The sequence below is a fragment of the Dendropsophus ebraccatus genome, unplaced genomic scaffold, assembly GCF_027789765.1.
Source record: "Dendropsophus ebraccatus isolate aDenEbr1 unplaced genomic scaffold, aDenEbr1.pat pat_scaffold_926_ctg1, whole genome shotgun sequence".
Taxonomy (NCBI): domain Eukaryota; kingdom Metazoa; phylum Chordata; class Amphibia; order Anura; family Hylidae; genus Dendropsophus; species Dendropsophus ebraccatus.
The window spans coordinates 41857-66224 of NW_027210526.1; the positions used below are offsets into that span (position 1 = coordinate 41857).

The window sequence follows — 24368 nt, forward strand, 5'->3', positions numbered from 1 at the left end:
TGTAGTAGTAGTACAGGTATAGATGAGGGGATGTAGTAGTAGTACAGGTATAGATGAGGGGTGTAGTAGTAGTAGTACAGGTATAGATGAGGGGTGTAGTAGTAGTACAGGTATAGATGAGGGGTGTAGTAGTAGTACAGGTATAGATGAGGGGTGTAGTAGTAGTACAGGTATAGATGAGGGGTGTAGTAGTAGTAGTACAGGTATAGATGAGGGGTGTAGTAGTAGTACAGGTATAGATGAGGGATGTAGTAGTAGTAGTACAGGTATAGATGAGGGGTGTAGTAGTAGTACAGGTATAGATGAGGGGTGTAGTAGTAGTAGTACAGGTATAGATGAGGGGTGTAGTAGTAGTACAGGTATAGATGAGGGGTGTAGTAGTAGTACAGGTATAGATGAGGGGTGTAGTAGTAGTAGTACAGGTATAGATGAGGGATGTAGTAGTAGTACAGGTAATAGATGAGGGGTGTAGTAGTAGTAGTACAGGTATAGATGAGGGGTGTAGTAGTAGTACAGGTAGAGATGAGGGGTGTAGTAGTAGTAGTACAGGTATAGATGAGGGGTGTAGTAGTAGTACAGGTAGAGATGAGAGGTGTAGTAGTAGTACAGGTATAGATGAGGGATGTAGTAGTAGTAGTACAGGTATAGATGAGGGATGTAGTAGTAGTAGTACAGGTATAGATGAGGGATGTAGTAGTAGTAGTACAGGTATAGATGAGGGGTGTAGTAGTAGTACAGGTATATATGAGGGGTGTAGTAGTACAGGTATAGATGAGGGGTGTAGTAGCAGTACAGGTATAGATGAGGGATGTAGTAGTAGTAGTACAGGTATAGATGAGGGGTGTAGTAGTAGTACAGGTATAGATGAGGGGTGTAGTAGTAGTAGTACAGGTATAGATGAGGGGTGTAGTAGTAGTACAGGTAGAGATGAGGGGTGTAGTAGTAGTAGTACAGGTATAGATGAGGGGTGTAGTAGTAGTACAGGTAGAGATGAGGGGTGTAGTAGTAGTAGTACAGGTATAGATGAGGGGTGTAGTAGTAGTACAGGTAGAGATGAGGGGTGTAGTAGTAGTACAGGTATAGATGAGGGGTGTAGTAGTAGTACAGGTATAGATGAGGGGTGTAGTAGTAGTACAGGTATAGATGAGGGGTGTAGTAGTAGTAGTACAGGTATAGATGAGGGGTGCAGTAGTAGTACAGGTAGAGATGAGGGGTGTAGTAGTAGTACAGGTAAAGATGAGGGGTGTAGTAGTAGTACAGGTATAGATGAGGGGTGTAGTAGTAGTACAGGTATAGATGAGGGGTGTAGTAGTACAGGTATAGATGAGGGGTGTAGTAGTAGTAGTACAGGTAGAGATGAGGGGTGTAATAGTATAGGTAGAGATGAGTGTAGTAGTAGTACAGGTATAGATGAGGGGTGTAGTAGTACAGGTAGAGATGAGGGGTATAGTAGTAGTAGTAGTAGTAGTAGTACAGGTAAAGATGAGGGGTGTAGTAGTAGTAGTAGTAGTAGTAGTAGTAGTAGTACAGGTAGAGATGAGTGTAGTAGTAGTACAGGTAAAGATGAGGGGTGTAGTAGTAGTAGTAGTAGTAGTAGTAGTAGTACAGGTAGAGATGAGTGTAGTAGTAGTACAGTAACAGATGAGGGGTGCAGTAGTAGTACAGGTATAGATGAGGGGTGTAGTAGTAGTACAGGTATAGATGAGGGGTGTAGTAGTACAGGTAGAGATGAGGGGTGTAGTAGTAGTAGTACAGGTAGAGATGAGGGGTGTAGTAGTAGTACAGGTATAGATGAGGAGTGTAGTAGTAGTACAGGTAGAGATGAGGGGTATAGTAGTACAGGTATAGATGAGGGGTGTAGTAGTAGTACAGGTATAGATGAGGGGTGTAGTAGTAGTACAGGTATAGATGAGGGGTGTAGTAGTAGTACAGGTATAGATGAGGGGTGTAGTAGTAGTAGTACAGGTATAGATGAGGGGTGTAGTAGTAGTACAGGTAGAGATGAGGGGTGTAGTAGTAGTACAGGTATAGATGAGGGATGTAGTAGTAGTACAGGTATAGATGAGGGGTGTAGTAGTAGTAGTACAGGTATAGATGAGGGGTGTAGTAGTAGTACAGGTAGAGATGAGGGGTGTAGTAGTAGTAGTACAGGTATAGATGAGGGGTGTAGTAGTAGTACAGGTAGAGATGAGAGGTGTAGTAGTAGTACAGGTATAGATGAGGGATGTAGTAGTAGTAGTACAGGTATAGATGAGGGATGTAGTAGTAGTAGTACAGGTATAGATGAGGGATGTAGTAGTAGTAGTACAGGTATAGATGAGGGGTGTAGTAGTAGTAGTACAGGTAGAGATGAGGGGTGTAGTAGTACAGGTATAGATGAGGGGTGTAGTAGTAGTAATACAGGTACAGATGAGGGGTGTAGTAGTAGTACAGGTATAGATGAGGGGTGTAGTAGTAGTACAGGTATAGATGAGGGGTGTAGTAGTAGTACAGGTATAGATGAGGGGTGTAGTAGTACAGGTAGAGATGAGGGGTGTAGTAGTAGTACAGGTAGAGATGAGGGGTGTAGTAGTAGTACAGGTATAGATGAGGAGTGTAGTAGTAGTACAGGTAGAGATGAGGGGTATAGTAGTACAGGTATAGATGAGAGGTGTAGTAGTAGTACAGGTATAGATGAGGAGTGTAGTAGTAGTACAGGTAGAGATGAGGGGTATAGTAGTACAGGTATAGATGAGGGGTGTAGTAGTAGTACAGGTATAGATGAGGGGTGTAGTAGTAGTAGTACAGGTATAGATGAGGGGTGTAGTAGTAGTACAGGTAGAGATGAGGGGTGTAGTAGTACAGGTATAGATGAGGGGTGTAGTAGTAGTAGTAGTACAGGTATAGATGAGGAGTGTAGTAGTAGTACAGGTATAGATGAGGGGTGTAGTAGTAGTAGTACAGGTACAGATGAGGGGTGTAGTAGTAGTACAGGTATAGATGAGTGTAGTAGTAGTAGTACAGGTACAGATGAGGGGTGTAGTAGTAGTAGTACAGGTATAGATGAGGGATGTAGTAGTAGTACAGGTATAGATGAGGGGTGTAGTAGTAGTAGTAGTAGTACAGGTATAGATGAGGAGTGTAGTAGTAGTACAGGTATAGATGAGGGGTGTAGTAGTAGTAGTACAGGTACAGATGAGGGGTGTAGTAGTAGTAGTACAGGTATAGATGAGGGGTGTAGTAGTAGTAATACAGGTACAGATGAGGGGTGTAGTAGTAGTACAGGTATAGATGAGGGTGTAGTAGTAGTACAGGTATAGATGAGGGGTGTAGTAGTAGTACAGGTATAGATGAGGGGTGTAGTAGTACAGGTAGAGATGAGGGGTGTAGTAGTAGTAGTACAGGTAGAGATGAGGGGTGTAGTAGTAGTACAGGTATAGATGAGGAGTGTAGTAGTAGTACAGGTAGAGATGAGGGGTATAGTAGTACAGGTATAGATGAGAGGTGTAGTAGTAGTACAGGTATAGATGAGGAGTGTAGTAGTAGTACAGGTAGAGATGAGGGGTATAGTAGTACAGGTATAGATGAGGGGTGTAGTAGTAGTACAGGTATAGATGAGGGGTGTAGTAGTAGTAGTACAGGTATAGATGAGGGGTGTAGTAGTAGTACAGGTAGAGATGAGGGGTGTAGTAGTACAGGTATAGATGAGGGGTGTAGTAGTAGTAGTAGTACAGGTATAGATGAGGGGTGTAGTAGTAGTAGTAGTACAGGTATAGATGAGTGTAGTAGTAGTAGTACAGGTACAGATGAGGGGTGTAGTAGTAGTAGTACAGGTATAGATGAGGGATGTAGTAGTAGTACAGGTATAGATGAGGGGTGTAGTAGTAGTACAGGTATAGATGAGGGGTGTAATAGTATAGGTAGAGATGAGTGTAGTAGTAGTACAGGTATAGATGAGGGGTGTAGTAGTAGTACAGGTATAGATGGGAGTGTAGTAGTAGTACAGGTATAGATGAGGGGTGTAGTAGTAGTACAGGTATAGATGAGGGGTGTAGTAGTAGTACAGGTATAGATGAGGGGTGTAGTAGTAGTACAGGTATAGATGAGGGATGTAGTAGTAGTACAGGTATAGATGAGGGGTGTAGTAGTAGTACAGGTATAGATGAGGGATGTAGTAGTAGTACAGGTATAGATGAGGGGTGTAGTAGTAGTACAGGTATAGATGAGGGGTGCAATAGTAGTACAGGTAGAGATGAGGGGTGTAGTAGTAGTACAGGTAAAGATGAGGGATGTAGTAGTAGTAGTAGTACAGGTACAGATGAGGGGTGTAGTAGTAGTAGTAGTACAGGTATAGATGAGGGGTGTAATAGTAGTAGTACAGGTATAGATGAGGGGTGTAGTAGTAGTACAGGTATAGATGAGGGGTGTAGTAGTAGTAGTAGTACAGGTATAGATGAGGGGTGTAATAGTAGTACAGGTATAGATGAGGGGTGTAGTAGTAGTAGTACAGGTATAGATGAGGGGTGTAGTAGTAGTACAGGTAGAGATGAGGGGTGTAGTAGTAGTACAGGTATAGATGAGGGGTGTAGTAGTAGTACAGGTACAGATGAGGGGTGTAGTAGTAGTACAGGTAGAGATGAGGGGTGTAGTAGTAGTACAGGTAGAGATGAGGGGTGTAATAGTATAGGTAGAGATGAGTGTAGTAGTAGTACAGTAACAGATGAGGGGTGTAGTAGTAGCATCACAAAGAATTGTGGGCAACTGGAGAAGGGGCACTGGGGGGGGTGCACAATTACAACTAGGGCAGGTGGGGGTGACTGAGGAAGAGGCTGTGGGTAAGTGGGGAAGGAGGGCACATACCCAGTATACCCTCCTCCCACTCCACCTGGGCACACACTTTCACCTCCTCCTCTCACCCCATGCATCCTCCCATCCAAACATAAAGGTCCCCCGTCTGTGAAGGAGGCCGCAGGGACTGCAGGATAGAGCCCTGATCCTGCCGTACAGCTCCAGCACCTGCAGGGACCCTACCACCTCTGCCCCAGTCACCCAATCTCAGCTGTCCCTGCGGCCTCCTCCATGTGCAGCATGTACTCCTTATACTATGGGGGCGAGTCAGCGGCGGGGACAGAGGACCCTGCTTCAGCAGCTGGAGGTCACCATCAATGCGCCGACAGCATCGCCTGCCCGCCCGCATCCCAGAATTTACGATTTTCACACAAAATCAAATCAATTCTCAAATTCTGGTTGAATTAATTTGATTAATGGCCCAGCCCTAGTGTGGTGATGTACTTATTGGGTAAAGGAGAACGGGCTGTATGCTATACGGAGGTAGCAGCTCATTTACAACACTCCCGTTGTTATAGATATTTAAGCATCCGGACCCTTACGAAGCTACATGGACGCTCTGATTTGCATACGTTGATTTTCAACAATATTTCCAGTTAGTGATAGAATTTCCCAGTATATTACTAACCCAGCCAACTGGTTACCATGGTGCCAGTCTCAATTAAGGATAGCCTGCCTGAGAGGAGTCTATGGTCAGGGGGCGGTCTATCACAGTCTATGGTCAGGGGACGGTCTATCACAGTCTATGGTTAGGGGGCGGTCTATCACAGTCTATGGTCAGGGGGCGGTCTATCACAGTCTATGGTCAGGGGGCGGTCTATCACAGTCTATGGTCAGGGGGCGGTCTATCACAGTCTATGGTCAGGGGGCGGTCTATCACAGTCTATGGTCAGGGGGCAGTCTATCACAGTCTATGGTCACAGTCTGGTCGATCACAGTCTATGGTCAGGGGGCAGTCGATCACAGTCTATGGTCAGGGGGCGGTCTATCACAGTCTATGGTCAGGGGGCAGTCTATCACAGTCTATGGTCAGGGGGCGGTCTATCACAGTCTATGGTCAGGGGGCAGTCGATCACAGTCTATGGTCAGGGGACAGTCTATCACAGTCTATGGTCAGGGGGCGGTCTATCACAGTCTATGGTCAGGGGGCGGTCTATCACAGTCTATGGTCAGAGGGCGGTCTATCACAGTCTATGGTCAGGGGGCGGTCTATCACAGTCTATGGTCAGGGGACAGTCTATCACAGTCTATGGTCAGGGGGCGGTCTATCACAGTCTATGGTCAGGGGGCGGTCTATCACAGTCTATGGTCAGAGGGCGGTCTATCACAGTCTATGGTCAGGGGGCGGTCTATCACAGTCTATGGTCAGGGGGCGGTCTATCACAGTCTATGGTCAGGGGGCGGTCTATCACAGTCTATAGTCAGGGGGCGGTCTATCACAGTCTATGGTCAGGGGGCGGTCTATCACAGTCTATGGTCACAGTCTGGTCGATCACAGTCTATGGTCAGGGGGCAGTCGATCACAGTCTATGGTCACTGTCTGGTCGATCACAGTCTATGGTCAGGGGGCGGTCTATCACAGTCTATGGTCAGGGGGCGGTCTATCACAGTCTATGGTCAGGGGGCGGTCTATCACAGTCTATGGTCAGGGGGCAGTCTATCACAGTCTATGGTCAGGGGGCGGTCTATCACAGTCTATGGTCAGGGGGCAGTCTATCACAGTCTATGGTCACTGTCTGGTCGATCACAGTCTATGGTCACTGTCTGGTCGATCACAGTCTATGGTCACTGTCTGGTCGATCACAGTCTATGGTCACTGTCTGGTCGATCACAGTCTATGGTCACTGTCTGGTCGATCACAGTCTATGGTCACTGTCTGGTCGATCACAGTCTATGGTCACTGTCTGGTCGATCACAGTCTATGGTCACTGTCTGGTCGATCAGTCTATGGTCACTGTCTGGTCGATCAGTCTATGGTCACTGTCTGGTCGATCAGTCTATGGTCACTGTCTGGTCGATCAGTCTATGGTCACTGTCTGGTCGATCACAGTCTATGGTCACGGTCTGTTAGGGGAGGTCTGTAGTCATGGGGCGGTGTATGACAACCCTCCCTTACTGTAGATACTGTCAGCCTCACCTATGTCTGCAGGATGCTGGGCCCCCTTTTCCTTGGACGACTCTTCAGCTATGAGGAGCTGGACAGCAGATGCCTCAGTATGGGGGACATATACAAAGCTCCAGGGGTCGGGTGGCTGCAGAAGACACAATAACATAGAGGATGAGACTTCTGTAGCTGTGGGTGGTAACATGAGAGGGGAGGCCGTGCCATGTTCTTTACCTTACAGCCCACCGCACACCAGCTCAGATCAGACGTGTCGATAATGCACTGGTGATGCTGTTCTGTCTCCAGCACTGTCCGCTGACCCTCATCCTCCAAAAGGAACAGAGACACCCCTGGGTACTGTAATGTGACTGTACGAGATGACAGCGAGGATACAATGTGAAGGAGAAGCTCCACTGCAGTCTTACAAGAGACCTTATCTCCTGCAACCTAAAAGAAAAAGCCCGATCACAAAAGATTAGAGATGATCGAACAGCTTCAATTTTCAGGTTCGTTCGAACTCGAACCATCAGCATTTGACTCCCGCTGCCTTCCCGTTGCGTGGAGAAGGTGGAGACAGCCCGAGTACCGCCTGGAAGACAGGGATACAGCCTAGAGTCAATAGGGCGTTTTTTTCCAGGCGGTACTCGGGCTGTCTCCACCGTCTCCACGCAACGGGAAGCCAGCGGGAGTCAAATGCTGATGATTTGAGTTCGAATGAACCTAAAAAATTCACGCTGTTCGATCATCTCTACACAACATGCTATAACTGAGGGAGAGGACACACCTAAAGCCACCAGTCCCATCACACGAGAGAGGCCATAACTGAGGGAGAGGACACACATAGAGCCACCAGTCCCATCACACAAGAGACACCATAACTGAGGGAGAGGACACACCTAAAGCCACCAGTCCCATCACACAAGAGACACCATAACTGAGGAGGGAGAGGACACACATAGAGCCACCAGTCCCATCACACGAGAGAGGCCATAACTGAGGGAGAGGACACACCTAAAGCCACCAGTCCCATCACACGAGAGACACCATAACTGAGGGAGAGGACACACACAGAGCCACCAGTCCCATCACACGAGAGACACCATAACTGAGGAGGGAGAGGACACACATAGAGCCACCAGTCCCATCACACGAGAGACACCATAACTGAGGGAGAGGACACACATAGAGCCACCAGTCCCATCACACAAGAGACACCATAACTGAGGGAGAGGACACACACAGAGCCACCAGTCCCATCACACAAGAGAGGCCATAACTGAGGGAGAGGACACACCTAAAGCCACCAGTCCCATCACACGAGGGACACCATAACTGAGGGAGAGGACACACCTAAAGCCACCAGTCCCATCACACGAGAGACACCATAACTGAGGGAGAGGACACACCTAAAGCCACCAGTCCCATCACACGAGAGACACCATAACTGAGGGAGAGGACACACCTAAAGCCACCAGTCCCATCACACAAGAGACACCATAACTGAGGGAGAGGACACACATAGAGCCACCAGTCCCATCACACAAGAGACACCATAACTGAGGAGGGAGAGGACACACATAGAGCCACCAGTCCCATCACACGAGAGACACCATAACTGAGGGAGAGGACACACCTAAAGCCACCAGTCCCATCACACAAGAGACACCATAACTGAGGGAGAGGACACACATAGAGCCACCAGTCCCATCACACGAGAGACACCATAACTGAGGAGGGAGAGGACACACATAGAGCCACCAGTCCCATCACACGAGAGACACCATAACTGAGGGAGAGGACACACCTAAAGCCACCAGTCCCATCACACGAGAGAGGCCATAACTGAGGGAGAGGACACACACAGAGCCACCAGTCCCATCACACGAGAGACACCATAACTGAGGAGGGAGAGGACACACATAGAGCCACCAGTCCCATCACACGAGAGACACCATAACTGAGGAGGGAGAGGACACACATAGAGCCACCAGTCCCATCACATGAGAGACACCATAACTGAGGGAGAGAACACACTTAGAGCCACCAGTCCCATCACACGAGAGACACCATAACTGAGGGAGAGGACACACCTAAAGCCACCAGTCCCATCACACAAGAGACACCATAACTGAGGGAGAGGACACACATAGAGCCACCAGTCCCATCACACAAGAGACACCATAACTGAGGAGGGAGAGGACACACATAGAGCCACCAGTCCCATCACACGAGAGACACCATAACTGAGGAGGGAGAGGACACACATAGAGCCACCAGTCCCATCACATGAGAGACACCATAACTGAGGAGGGAGAGGACACACATAGAGCCACCAGTCCCATCACATGAGAGACACCATAACTGAGGGAGAGGACACACCTAAAGCCACCAGTCCCATCACACGAGATCAATAGCTAACCCTAAGTGTGCCTAAAAGGAATCCATACTGATGGAAATACTGTCCACCACAAAATACAGGGCCAAAAGCCCAGAACACATCAGATAGGATTCCCACTAGTAAAATAAAATATAACTTTTATTGGCTCAATCTAATAAAGTCTATAGTGCAATTAAAAACACACACTCATATTTCCTTAGTCTCATGTGATTCCCACTTGGGGTATATACACTAGCTGGGTAGCTGCAGACTACTCGCAATTAAACATACTGTCTATCTGTCTATTTTGTATATAAGGACAATAGAGTGCGCACATTAAAACACCAACGCATAGCCCCTCAACTAGTTTCACCCTCACTCGGGCGTCATCAGGAGGTGGGCTTATGGCTAAGCGGCGCCCCTTTTTCACTCATATTTATATGCCCCAGTTATGACATCATGTGTTAATTGTCAACCTAACCAATCATCTACTGGGGATATCGTAGGATATTCCCACATCGGCCTCTTAACCAATAATCATGAAGTACGTCAGACGCCGATAACAAACATGAAATCGCCATTCTACTTAGCTCCTCCCCTCACCATAGCGTATTCATAATGGGTGTCCGTGATGGGTCCCTACCACGAATCTTCATCACAATCAGCTGATCCGGTCGCCGCAGTCAGCTCCTCCCCCGCATCACTCACCGGTCACCTGACTCGGTCACATGATCGGGTCTATGATGACGCCAGCAGATCTCATCTGCGCATGTACGCTCAACTAGCGTTCCGTTACTATGGTGATCCGGACCTTTACCCTTACCATAGTGTCTATCCATAATTAAGAGGTTCAATCCTTTTCCTTTTCTTTTCCTTTTTATTCCCTCTTTTCTTTCTTTTTTCTTTTTCCATGGTATCCGAGAGAATGTAAGTGGCCATAAGAAATCAGTGTAAATAAATGGATAAAGGAACTAGTGTATACACCTACTATTATTAACTCTAACTCATAACGCTAGGGAATGGCTGTTCTTTTATATTATATAAGTTTTATATATATATATAATATATAATTTTCTATCTGAGATTAGGGACATATAGTCTTAAAGGGGACAAAAAATGCACTGCAAAATGTAATTACAGAAAAGCCAAAAAAGAAAACCCCTCATTGAGTCCCTGTGGACTCATACTAGAGAGTCTATGAATCCACTTAGCCTCTTCACGTAGTAACAATCTATCCAGGCATCCCTTCCTTGGTCCCAACTTCGGTTGGGAGATGCCTATAAATTGTATTTCTTCGCATTTACCTCCATGGAAAGTCCTCACATGTCTGGATATCGGTGTATCTTCCTCATTCCTGATGGTACTCAAATGTTTAGAAATCCGTCTCCGAAATTCCTGTGAGGTCTTCCCTACATATACCTTCGGACAGCTACACCTGGCTAGATAGATGACCCCCCTAGACCTACAATTAATAAATTGTCTAATTTGATAAACCCTGAGGTCAACAGGATTTTGAAATGTCTTGTGTGTTGGTACAAATCTACATAGTTGACATCTTCCACAGGGGTGTGAGCCAACCACACTGGATCTTAACCAGGATTCCTTCCTCTCTTCCTCATAATGGCTATGGACCAAAATATCCCGTAAATTTTGTCCTCGCCTATAGGTCACAGTTGGTCTTAGCCCTACTACCTTTTTGAGATCTTGATCTCCCAGCAGAATCTTCCAGTGTCGACGTAAAATCATCATAATAGATGATGCATTGGCATCATACGTCCCGATGCACCTAATTTTCTTTTCTTCTGTTGTTTGTCCAGTTGGAAATTTATCCTCAAGGAGACTTCCTCTGTTCTCATTCAGGACAAACAACAGAAGAAAAGAAAATTAGGTGCATCGGGACGTATGATGCCAATGCATCATCTATTATGATGATTTTACGTCGACACTGGAAGATTCTGCTGGGAGATCAAGATCTCAAAAAGGTAGTAGGGCTAAGACCAACTGTGACCTATAGGCGAGGACAAAATTTACGGGATATTTTGGTCCATAGCCATTATGAGGAAGAGAGGAAGGAATCCTGGTTAAGATCCAGTGTGGTTGGCTCACACCCCTGTGGAAGATGTCAACTATGTAGATTTGTACCAACACACAAGACATTTCAAAATCCTGTTGACCTCAGGGTTTATCAAATTAGACAATTTATTAATTGTAGGTCTAGGGGGGTCATCTATCTAGCCAGGTGTAGCTGTCCGAAGGTATATGTAGGGAAGACCTCACAGGAATTTCGGAGACGGATTTCTAAACATTTGAGTACCATCAGGAATGAGGAAGATACACCGATATCCAGACATGTGAGGACTTTCCATGGAGGTAAATGCGAAGAAATACAATTTATAGGCATCTCCCAACCGAAGTTGGGACCAAGGAAGGGATGCCTGGATAGATTGTTACTACGTGAAGAGGCTAAGTGGATTCATAGACTCTCTAGTATGAGTCCACAGGGACTCAATGAGGGGTTTTCTTTTTTGGCTTTTCTGTAATTACATTTTGCAGTGCATTTTTTGTCCCCTTTAAGACTATATGTCCCTAATCTCAGATAGAAAATTATATATTATATATATATAAAACTTATATAATATAAAAGAACAGCCATTCCCTAGCGTTATGAGTTAGAGTTAATAATAGTAGGTGTATACACTAGTTCCTTTATCCATTTATTTACACTGATTTCTTATGGCCACTTACATTCTCTCGGATACCATGGAAAAAGAAAAAAGAAAGAAAAGAGGGAATAAAAAGGAAAAGAAAAGGAAAAGGATTGAACCTCTTAATTATGGATAGACACTATGGTAAGGGTAAAGGTCCGGATCACCATAGTAACGGAACGCTAGTTGAGCGTACATGCGCAGATGAGATCTGCTGGCGTCATCATAGACCCGATCATGTGACCGAGTCAGGTGACCGGTGAGTGATGCGGGGGAGGAGCTGACTGCGGCGACCGGATCAGCTGATCGTGATGAAGATTCGTGGTAGGGACCCATCACGGACACCCATTATGAATACGCTATGGTGAGGGAGGAGCTAAGTAGAATGGCGATTTCATGTTTGTTATCGGCGTCTGACGTACTTCATGATTATTGGTTAAGAGGCCGATGTGGGAATATCCTACGATATCCCCAGTAGATGATTGGTTAGGTTGACAATTAACACATGATGTCATAACTGGGGCATATAAATATGAGTGAAAAAGGGGCGCCGCTTAGCCATAAGCCCACCTCCTGATGACGCCCGAGTGAGGGTGAAACTAGTTGAGGGGCTATGCGTTGGTGTTTTAATGTGCGCACTCTATTGTCCTTATATACAAAATAGACAGATAGGACAGTATGTTTAATTGCGAGTAGTCTGCAGCTACCCAGCTAGTGTATATACCCCAAGTGGGAATCACATGAGACTAAGGAAATATGAGTGTGTGTTTTTAATTGCACTATAGACTTTATTAGATTGAGCCAATAAAAGTTATATTTTATTTTACTAGTGGGAATCCTATCTGATGTGTTCTGGGCTTTTGGCCCTGTATTTTGTGGTGGCCATCACACGAGACACACCATAACTGAGGGAGAGGACACACATAGAGCCACCAGTCCCATCACACGAGAGACCCCATAACTGAGAGAGAGAACACACCTAAAGCCACCAGTCCCATCACACAAGAGACACCATAACTGAGGGAGAGGACACACATAGAGCCACCAGTCCCATCACACGAGAGACACCATAACTGAGGGAGAGGACACACATAGAGCCACCAGTCCCATCACACGAGAGACACCATAACTGAGGGAGAGAACACACATAGAGCCACCAGTCCCATCACACGAGAGACACCATAACTGAGGAGGGAGAGGACACACATAGAGCCACCAGTCCCATCACACGAGAGACACCATAACTGAGAGAGAGGACACACATAGAGCCACCAGTTCCATCACACGAGAGACACCATAACTGAGGGAGAGGACACACATAGAGACACCATAACTGAGGGAGAGGACACACACAGAGCCACCAGTCCCATCACACGAGAGACACCATAACTGAGGAGGGAGAGGACACACATAGAGCCACCAGTCCCATCACACGAGAGACACCATAACTGAGGAGGGAGAGGACACACATAGAGCCACCAGTCCCATCACACGAGAGACACCATAACTGAGGGAGAGGACACACCTAAAGCCACCAGTCCCATCACACGAGAGACACCATAACTGAGGAGGGAGAGGACACACATAGAGCCACCAGTCCCATCACACAGAGAGACACCATAACTGAGGGAGAGGACACACATAAGCCACCAGTCCCATCACACAAGAGACACCATAACTGAGGGAGAGGACACACATAGAGCCACCAGTCCATAACTGAGGGAGAGGACACACATAGAGCCACCAGTCCCATCACACGAGAGACACCATAACTGAGGGAGAGGACACACCATAAAGCCACCAGTCCCATCACACAGAGAGACACCATAACTGAGGGAGAGGACACACATAGAGCCACCAGTCCCATCACACGAGAGACACCATAACTGAGTAGGGAGAGGACACACATAGAGCCACCAGTCCCATCACACGAGAGACACCATAACTGAGGGAGAGGACACACATAGAGCCACCAGTCCCATCACACGAGAGACACCATAACTGAGGGAGAGGACACACATAGAGCCACCAGTCCCATCACACGAGAGACACCATAACTGAGGAGGGAGAGGACACACATAGAGCCACCAGTCCCATCACACGAGAGACACCAGAACTGAGGGAGAGGACACACATAGAGCCACCAGTCCCATCACACAGAGAGACACCATAACTGAGGAGGGAGAGGACACACATAGAGCCACCAGTCCCATCACACGAGAGAGGCCATAACTGAGGGGAGAGGACACACATAGAGCCACCAGTCCCATCACACAAGAGACACCATAACTGAGGGAGAGGACACACCTAAAGCCACCAGTCCCATCACACACACAAGGAGACACCCATAACGTCATAGAGGAGGGAGAGGACACACATAGAGCCACCAGTCCCATCACACGAGAGACACCATAACTGAGGAGGGAGAGGACACACATAGAGCCACCAGTCCCATCACACGAGAGACACCATAACTGAGGGAGAGGACACACATAGAGCCACCAGTCCCATCACACAAGAGACACCATAACTGAGGGAGAGGACACACATAGAGCCACCAGTCCCATCACACGAGAGACACCATAACTGAGGGAGAGGACACACATAGAGCCACCAGTCCCATCACACGAGAGACATTTTTACAGCTGGTGCATTATTCCTGGCAGTAAATGCTGCAATGTTTTGGCGGTACACCGGGAGAGAGCAGCGCTGTTTGGATAATCCACATGCATATAAAAATAAACGCTGTACAAACATGTCCCTCCTCTCCCCACCCCCCACATCAGGCTCCGCCTCCAGACGCTCACCCTGAATCCACACTTGTCATGTGCCTCCAGGGGGACAATGGTCACGTGATCCATCCCCGCCAGCAGCTCATGCTGATATTCCTGCATGAAGCGCAGCTCACAGAAGTCCATGAGGACCTCGGCTTCCTGCACTGCTGCCACTGACAAACCCCTTTCACTGTGTTCCCTCGTCGCCATATCCTGCGGAGACCCCACAGGAGGAGACATCTTCTGTTCCACATGATCACTCATGACTGTGGCCGGATCCACTATGACAGAATCCCTCAGCATCTCCTTTTGTCCGTCCTGAACCTCCATGTTCTCTGTTCTTACGTCCATCTTCTGCACAGTCCCTGCATCCTTGCTGCTATTCTCTTCTGGAGGTCCTGTTTCCTCTAAGCTTGGAGATCCCAGCAAGTCGGGATAGTATGAGGAGACAGTCAGCAGGCAGCTGTTCAGTGAATGTGTCCGGCTGAGGACCCGCGTGGCCGCTGGAATATACAGAGGATAAGGTGCTACATGGCGCAGGTTATAGAAATGCTGCACACATATAAGTACCCAGTCCTCCCACCTATATATCAGCACTAACATCACATCGGGAACCATTACTCCCAACCTCCTACTTATCCGAAACAATGGAAGCTCCAGAGGTTTGGGGGATCAGGAGTAGGATGAGGAACACCAGGATCCAGTGTCACAGCCCCCAGAAGAATGCTCTCAGTAATCCACTAAAAAAAAGTCAATGGGTCAATTCTTCCGCCCTGTCCTGTAGAACTGTCCCATTAGCTACATGAGGGGCAGCACCGTCCTGTGTATGTATATGAGGAGCGGCACTGTCCTGTGTATGTATATGAGGAGCGGCACTGTCCTGTGTATGTATATGAGGAGCGGCACCGTCCTGTGTATGTATATGAGTAGCAGCACCATCCTGTGTGTGTATATGAGGAGCGGCACTGTCCTGTGTATGTATATAAGGAGCGGCACTGTCCTGTGTATGTATATGAGGAGCAGCACTGTCCTGTGTATGTATATGAGGAGCGGCACTGTCCTGTGTATGTATATGAGGAGCAGCACCGTCCTGTGTATGTATATGAGGAGCAGCACTGTCCTGTGTATGTATATGAGGAGCAGCACTGTCCTGTGTATGTATATGAGGAGCAGCACTGTTCTGTGTATGTATATGAGGAGCAGCACTGTTCTGTGTATGTATATGAGGAGCAGCACTGTTCTGTGTATGTATATGAGGAGCGGCACCGTCCTGTGTATGTATATGAGGAGCAGCACCGTCCTGTGTATGTATATGAGGAGCAGCACTGTTCTGTGTATGTATATGAGGAGCAGCACTGTTCTGTGTATGTATATGAGGAGCAGCACTGTTCTGTGTATGTATATGAGGAGCGGCACCGTCCTGTGTATGTATATGAGGAGCAGCACCGTCCTTGTGTATGTATATGAGGAGCAGCACTGTTCTGTGTATGTATAGAGGAGCAGCACTGTTTCTGTGTATGTATATGAGGAGCAGCACTGTTCTGTGTATGTATATGAGGAGCAGCACTGTTCTGTGTATGTATATGAGGAGCGGCACCGTCCTGTGTATGTATATGAGGAGCAGCACCGTCCTGTGTATGTATATGAGGAGCAGCACTGTTCTGTGTATGTATATGAGGAGCAGCACTGTTCTGTGTATGTATATGAGGAGCAGCACCGTCCTGTGTATGTATATGAGGAGCGGCACTGTCCTGTGTATGTATATGAGGAGCGGCACCGTCCTGTGTATGTATATGAGGAGCAGCACTGTTCTGTGTATGTATATGAGGAGCAGCACCGTCCTGTGTATGTATATGAGGAGCGGCACTGTCCTGTGTATGTATATGAGGAGCAGCACCGTCCTGTGTATGTATATGAGGAGCAGCACCGTCCTGTGTATGTATATGAGGAGCAGCACCGTCCTGTGTATGTATATGAGGAGCAGCACCGTCCTGTGTATGTATATGAGGAGCAGCACTGTCCCATTAGCTACATGAGGGGCAGCACCGTCCTGTGTATGTATATGAGGGGCAGCACTGTCCTGTGTATGTATATGAGGAGCGGCACTGTCCTGTGTATGTATATGAGGAGCGGCACTGTCCTGTGTATGTATATGAGGAGCGGCACTGTCCTGTGTATGTATATGAGGAGCAGCACCGTCCTGTGTATGTATATGAGGAGCAGCACCGTCCTGTGTATGTATATGAGGAGCACCGGCCTGTGTATGTATATGAGGAGCACTGTCCTGTGTATGTATATGAGGAGCAGCACTGTCCTGTGTATGTATATGAGGAGCAGCACCGTCCTGTGTATGTATATGAGGAGCACCGCCCTGTGTATGTATATGAGGGGCAGCACTGTCCTGTGTATGTATATGAGGGGCAGCACCGTCCTGTGTATGTATATGAGGAGCGGCACTGTCCTGTGTATGTATATGAGGAGCACTGTCCTGTGTATGTATATGAGGAGCAGCACCGTCCTGTGTATGTATATGAGGAGCACTGTCCTGTGTATGTATATGAGGAGCAGCACCGTCCTGTGTATGTATATGAGGAGCGGCACTGTCCTGTGTATGTATATGAGGAGCAGCACTGTCCTGTGTATGTATATGAGGAGCAGCACCGTCCTGTGTATGTATATGAGGAGCGGCACTGTCCTGTGTATGTATATGAGGAGCACTGTCCTGTGTATGTATATGAGGAGCAGCATTGTCCTGTGTATGTATATAAGGAGCAGCACTGTCCTGTGTATGTATATGAGGAGCAGCACTGTCCTGTGTATGTATATGAGGAGCACTGTCCTGTGTATGTATATGAGGGGCAGCAACGTCCTGTGTAGTATATGAGGGGCAGCACCGTCCTGTGTATGTATATGAGAGCAGCACTGTCCTGTGTATGTATATGAGGAGCAGCACTGTCCTGTGTATGTATATGTGGAGCAGCACTGTCCTGTGTATGTATATGAGGAGCACTGTCCTGTGTATGTATATGAGGAGCACCGTCCTGTGTATGTATATGAGGAGCGGCACTGTCCTGTGTATGTATATGAGGAGCACTGTCCTGTGTATGTATATGAGGAGCAGCACTGTCCTGTGTGTGTCATATGAGGGGCAGCACTGTCCTGTGTATGTATATGAGGAGCAGCAACGTCCTGTGTATGTATATGAGGGGCAGCACCGTCCTGTGTATGTATATGAGGAGCAGCACTGTCCTGTGTATGTATATGAGGAGCAGCACTGTCCTGTGTATGTATATGAGGAGCACTGTCCTGTGTATGTATATGAGGAGCACCGTCCTGTGTATGTATATGAGGAGCGGCACTGTCCTGTGTATGTATATGAGGGGCAGCACCGTCCTGTGTATGTAATGAGGAGCAGCACTGTCCTGTGTATGTATATGAGGAGCAGCACTGTCCTGTGTATGTATATGAGGAGCAGCACTGTCCTGTGTATGTATATGAGGAGCACTGTCCTGTGTATGTATATGAGGAGCGGCACTGTCCTGTGTATGTATATGAGGAGCGGCACTGCCCTGTGTGTGTCCTCTGCACCCCTCCCCACCCTGGGGTGATACCATGTCGGGCAGTAGTTTGGGGGTCACTCACCACTGACATCAGAGAAGGACACCACAGCAGCAGAGTCCTCCCTTTAGCATGGTCACAGAGCTCACTCTGCCGCCTCCACTCCGCCGACTCTCAAAGTACATCTCCAGGAGGTCGGGGGTGAGTCCACGTCCAATGTTCTCCACCAGGAGGTCAGCGGAGAGCCGGACGCGCTGCACGGTGGGGGATGATCCCGGCAGCCGCCGCCTCTCAACACTTCTCTCCAGATGCTCAAATTCTACAGAGAAGCAAAGAGAAGACTTAATCCAGATGTGAAGGAGAAGCGGCCACCCTGGTCCGTGGCGGAGCTCACCTCCATCACTCAGCGGCTCAGGAATGTGACCAGGGCCGTTCTCCGGTCAGACGACCAAACAATCAGGAACTCTGCTCGGCCACTGACGTTTCTCCACATAGAGCTCCAGCAACGTCTCCTCAGTGTTTGGGTGAAGACCACACAACGCAACTTTCCCAGAATCCCACGGGAGAGGACGCCTCACGCGGATACTGACAGACTGCAGGCGGTGGTCCTCCTTACACAGGACGCCCTCTGCATCTGCAAATACAGCAAACGTGGGAGGTCAGGAACATGTATACTCTATACACAGCACACAACACCGTGACCTGACCCCGAACATGTATACACTACACATAGCACACAACCCACCGTGACCTGACCCCGAACATGTATATACTACACATAGCACACAACACCGTGACCTGACCCCGAACATGTATACTCTATACATAGCACACAACCCACAGTGACCTGACCCCGAACATGTATATACTACACATAGCACACAACCCACAGTGACCTGACCCCGAACATGTATATACTATACATAGCACACAACCCACCGTGACCTGACCCCGAACATGTATACACTACACACAGCACACAACCCACCATGACCTGACCCCGAACATGTATATACTACACATAGCACACAACACCGTGACCTGACCCCGAACATGTATATACTATACATAGCACACAACACCGTGACCTGACCCCGAACATGTATATACTACACATAGCACACAACACCGTGACCTGACCCGAACATGTATACTCTATACATAGCACACAACAAACATAGTGACCTGACCCGAACATGTGTATTACTACACATAGCACACAACACCGTGACCTGACCACGAACATGTATACTCTATACATACCAAACAACCCACCGTGACTGACCCCGAACATGTATATACTACACATAGCACACAACACCGTGACCTGACCCCGAACATGTATACTCTATACATAGCACACAACAACCCACCGTGACCTGACCCCGAACATGTATACTCTATACATACCACACAACCCACAGTCACCTGACCCCGACCGTGTATACTCTATACATAGCACACAACAACCCACAGTCACTGACCCCGAACATGTATATACTATACATAGCACACAACAACCCACCGTGACCCGACCCCGAACATGTATACTCTATACATACCAAACAACCCACCATGACCTGACCCCGAACATGTATATACTACACATAGCACACAACACCGTGACCTGACCCGAACATGTATACTCTATACATAGCACACAACAACCCATAGTGACCTGACCCCGAACATGTATATTATACACATAGCACACAACACCGTGACCTGACCGAACATGTATACTCTATACATAGCACACAACAACCATAGTGACCTGACCCCGAACATGTATATACTACACATAGACACAACACCGTGACCTGACCCGAACATGTATACTCTATACATACCAAACAACCACCGTGACATGACCCCGAACATGTATATACTACAACATAGCACACAACACCGTGACCTGACCCCGAACATGTATACTCTATACATACGCACACAACAACCCACCGTGACCGACCCCGAACATGTATACTCTATACATACCACACAACCCACAGTCACCTGACCCCGACCGTGTATACTCTATACATAGCACACAACAACCCAGTCACCTGACCCCGAACATGTATATACTATACATAGCACACAACACCACCGTGACCGACCCGAACATGTATACTCTATACATACCAAACAACCCACCATGACCTGACCCCGAACATGTATATACTACACATAGCACACAACACCATGACCTGACCCCGAACATGTATACTCTATACATAGCACACCAACAACCCATAGTGACCTGACCCCGAACATGTATACTATATACATAGCACACAACAACCATAGTGACCTGACCCCGAACATGTATACTCTATACATACCAAAACAACCACGTGACCTGACCCCGAACATGTATACTCTATACATAGCACACAACAACCACGTGACCGACCCCGAACATGTATACTCTATACATAGCACACAACAACCCACCGTGACCTGACCCCGAACATGTATATACTATATACATAGCACACAACACCGTGACCTGACCCCGAACATGTATATACTACACATAGCACACAACACCGTGACCTGACCCCGAACATGTATACTCTATACATACAAACAACCCACCCGTGACCCGACCCCGAACATGTATACTCTATACATAGCACACAACAACCATAGTGACCTGACCCCGAACATGTATACTCTATACATAGCACACAACAACCCACCGTGACCTGACCCGAACATGTATACTCTATACATAGCACACAACAACCACGGACCCGACCCCGAACATGTATTAACTATCACATAGCACACAACACTGTGACCCGACCCCGAACATGTATAACTTATACCATAGCACACAACAACCCATAGTGACCTGACCCAGACATGTATATACTATACATAGCACACAAACAACCCACAGTGACCTGACCCCGAACATGTATATACTATACATAGCACACAAACAACCCACCGTGACCTGACCCCGAACATGTATACTCTATACATAGCACACAACACCGTGACCTGACCCCGAACATGTATACTCTAAACATAGCACACACCCCCACAGTGACCTGACCCCGAACATGTATACTCTATACATAGCACACAACAACCCACCGTGACCCGACCCGAACATGTATATACTATACATAGCACACAACACCGTGACCCGACCGAACATGTATATACTATACATACACACAACCCACCGTCACCTGACCGAACATGTATACACTACACATAGCACACAAACAACCCACCGTGACCTGACCCCGAACAGTATATACTATACATAGCACACAACACCGTGACCGACCCCGAACATGTATACACTACACATAGCACACAAACAACCATGACCTGACCCGAACATGTATATACTATACATAGCACACAACAACCCACTGTGACCTGACCCGAAACATGTATATACTACACATAGCACACAACACCGTGACCTGACCCCGAACATAGCACACAACAACCCACCGTGACCTGACCCCGAACATGTATATACTATACATAGCACACAACACCGTGACCCGACCCCGAACATGTATACACTACACATAGCACACAACAACCCATAGTGACCTGACCCCGAACATGTATACACTACACATAGCACACAACAACCCATAGTGACCTGACCCCGAACATGTATATACTATACATAGCACACAACAACCCACTGTGACCTGACCCCGAACATGTATATACTATACATAGCACACAACAACCCACTGTGACCTGACCCCGAACATGTATACTCTATACATACCACACAACCCATCGTCACCTGACCCCGAACATGTATACACTATACATAGCACACAACAACCCACCGTGACCTGACCCCGAACATGTATATACTATACATAGCACACAACACCGTGACCCGACCCGAACATGTATATACTACACATAGCACACAACAACCATAGTGACCTGACCCCGAACATGTATACTCTATACATACCACACAACAACCACAGTGACTCGACCCCGAACATGTATACACTACACATAGCACACAACAAACCCACAGTGACTGACCCGAACATGTATATACTATACATAGCACACAACAACCCATCGTGACCGACCCGAACAGTATACACTACACATAGCACACAACAACCCACCATGACCTGACCCCGAACATGTATATACTATACATAGCACACAACAACCCACAGTGACCGACCTGAACATGTATATATATACATAGCACACAACAACCCATCATGACCTGACCCGAACATGTATACACTACACATAGCACACAACAACCCACCATGACCTGACCCGAACATGTATATACTATACATAGCACAAAACAACCCACAGTGACTGACCCCCGAACATGTATACTCTATACATACACACAACAACCCACCGTGACCTGACCCCGAACATGTATATACTATACATAGCACACAACAACCCCAGTGACCTGACCCCGAACATGTGATACTCATACATAGCACACAACAACCCGTGACCTGACCCCGAACATGTATATACTATACATAGCACACAACAACCCACCGTGACCTGACCCCGAACATGTATATACTATAACATAGCACACAACAACCCACCGTGACCCGACCCCGAACATGTATATACTATACATAGCACACAACAACCCACCGTGACCCGACCCGAACATGTATATACTATACATAGCACACAACACCGTGACCGACCCCGAACATGTATATACTATACATAACCACACAAACCATCGTCACCTGACCCCGAAATGTATACACTACACATAGCACACAACAAACCACCGTGACCTGACCCCGAACATGTATATTACTATACATAGCACACAACACCGTGACCCGACCCCGAACATGTATACACTATACATAGCACACAACAACCCATAGTGACCTGACCCGAACATGGATACTCTATACATAGCACACAACAACCCACCGTGACCTGACCCCGAACATGTATACACTATACATAGCACACACAAACCACCGTGACCTGACCCGAACATGTATACACTACACACAGCACACAACACACCAGACCTGACCTAAGAACATGTATATACTAACATAGCACACAACACCGTGACCTGACCCCGAACATGTATACTCTATACAATAGCACACAAACACCGTGACCTGACACCGAACATGTATACTCCTATACATAGCACACAACAACCCACCGTGACCTGACCCCGAACATGTATATACTATACATACCACACAAACCCACAGTGACCTGACCCCGAACATGTATACACACACATAGCAACACAACAAACCCACCGTGACCTGCACCACGAACATGTATATCTATTACATAGCACACAACAACCCACCGTGACCTGACCCGAACATGTATTATACTATACATAGCACACAACAACCCACCGTGACCCGACCCCCGAACATGTATATACTACATAGCACACAAACAACCACAGTCACCTGGCTCCGACGTGTATACTCTATACATAGCACACAAAAACCACCTTGACCGGACCCCGAACATGTATATACTATAATAGCACACAACAACCCACCCGTGACCTGGACCCCCGAACATGTATACTCTATACATAGCACACAAAAACCACAGTGGACCTGCCCCGAACATGTATACTCTTACATAGCACACAACAAACCACAGTGACCTGAACCCGAACATGTATACTACTATACATAGCACACAACAACCCACCGTGACCTGACCCCGAACATGTATACTATACATAGCACACAAACAACCCACCGTGACCCTACCCGAACATGTATACTATACATAGCACACAACAACCCACCGTGACCTGACCCCGAACATGTATATACTATACATAGCACACAACAACCCACCGTGACCTGACCGAACATGTATACTCTATACATAGCACACAACAACCCACAGTACCTGACCCGAACATGTATACTCTATACATAGCACACCAACCCACCGTGACCTGACCCCGAACATGTATATACTATACATAGCACACAACAAACCACCGTGACCTGACC

At 47.3% G+C, this 24368-nt stretch overlaps 1 pseudogene; it reads right to left on the reverse strand.

The window, feature by feature from the left end:
• LOC138781132 (protein mono-ADP-ribosyltransferase PARP10-like) overlaps positions 1-18979 on the reverse strand; it is a 41243-nt pseudogene extending 22264 nt beyond the window's left edge.
• Between the last annotated feature and the right edge of the window lie 5389 nt (positions 18980-24368).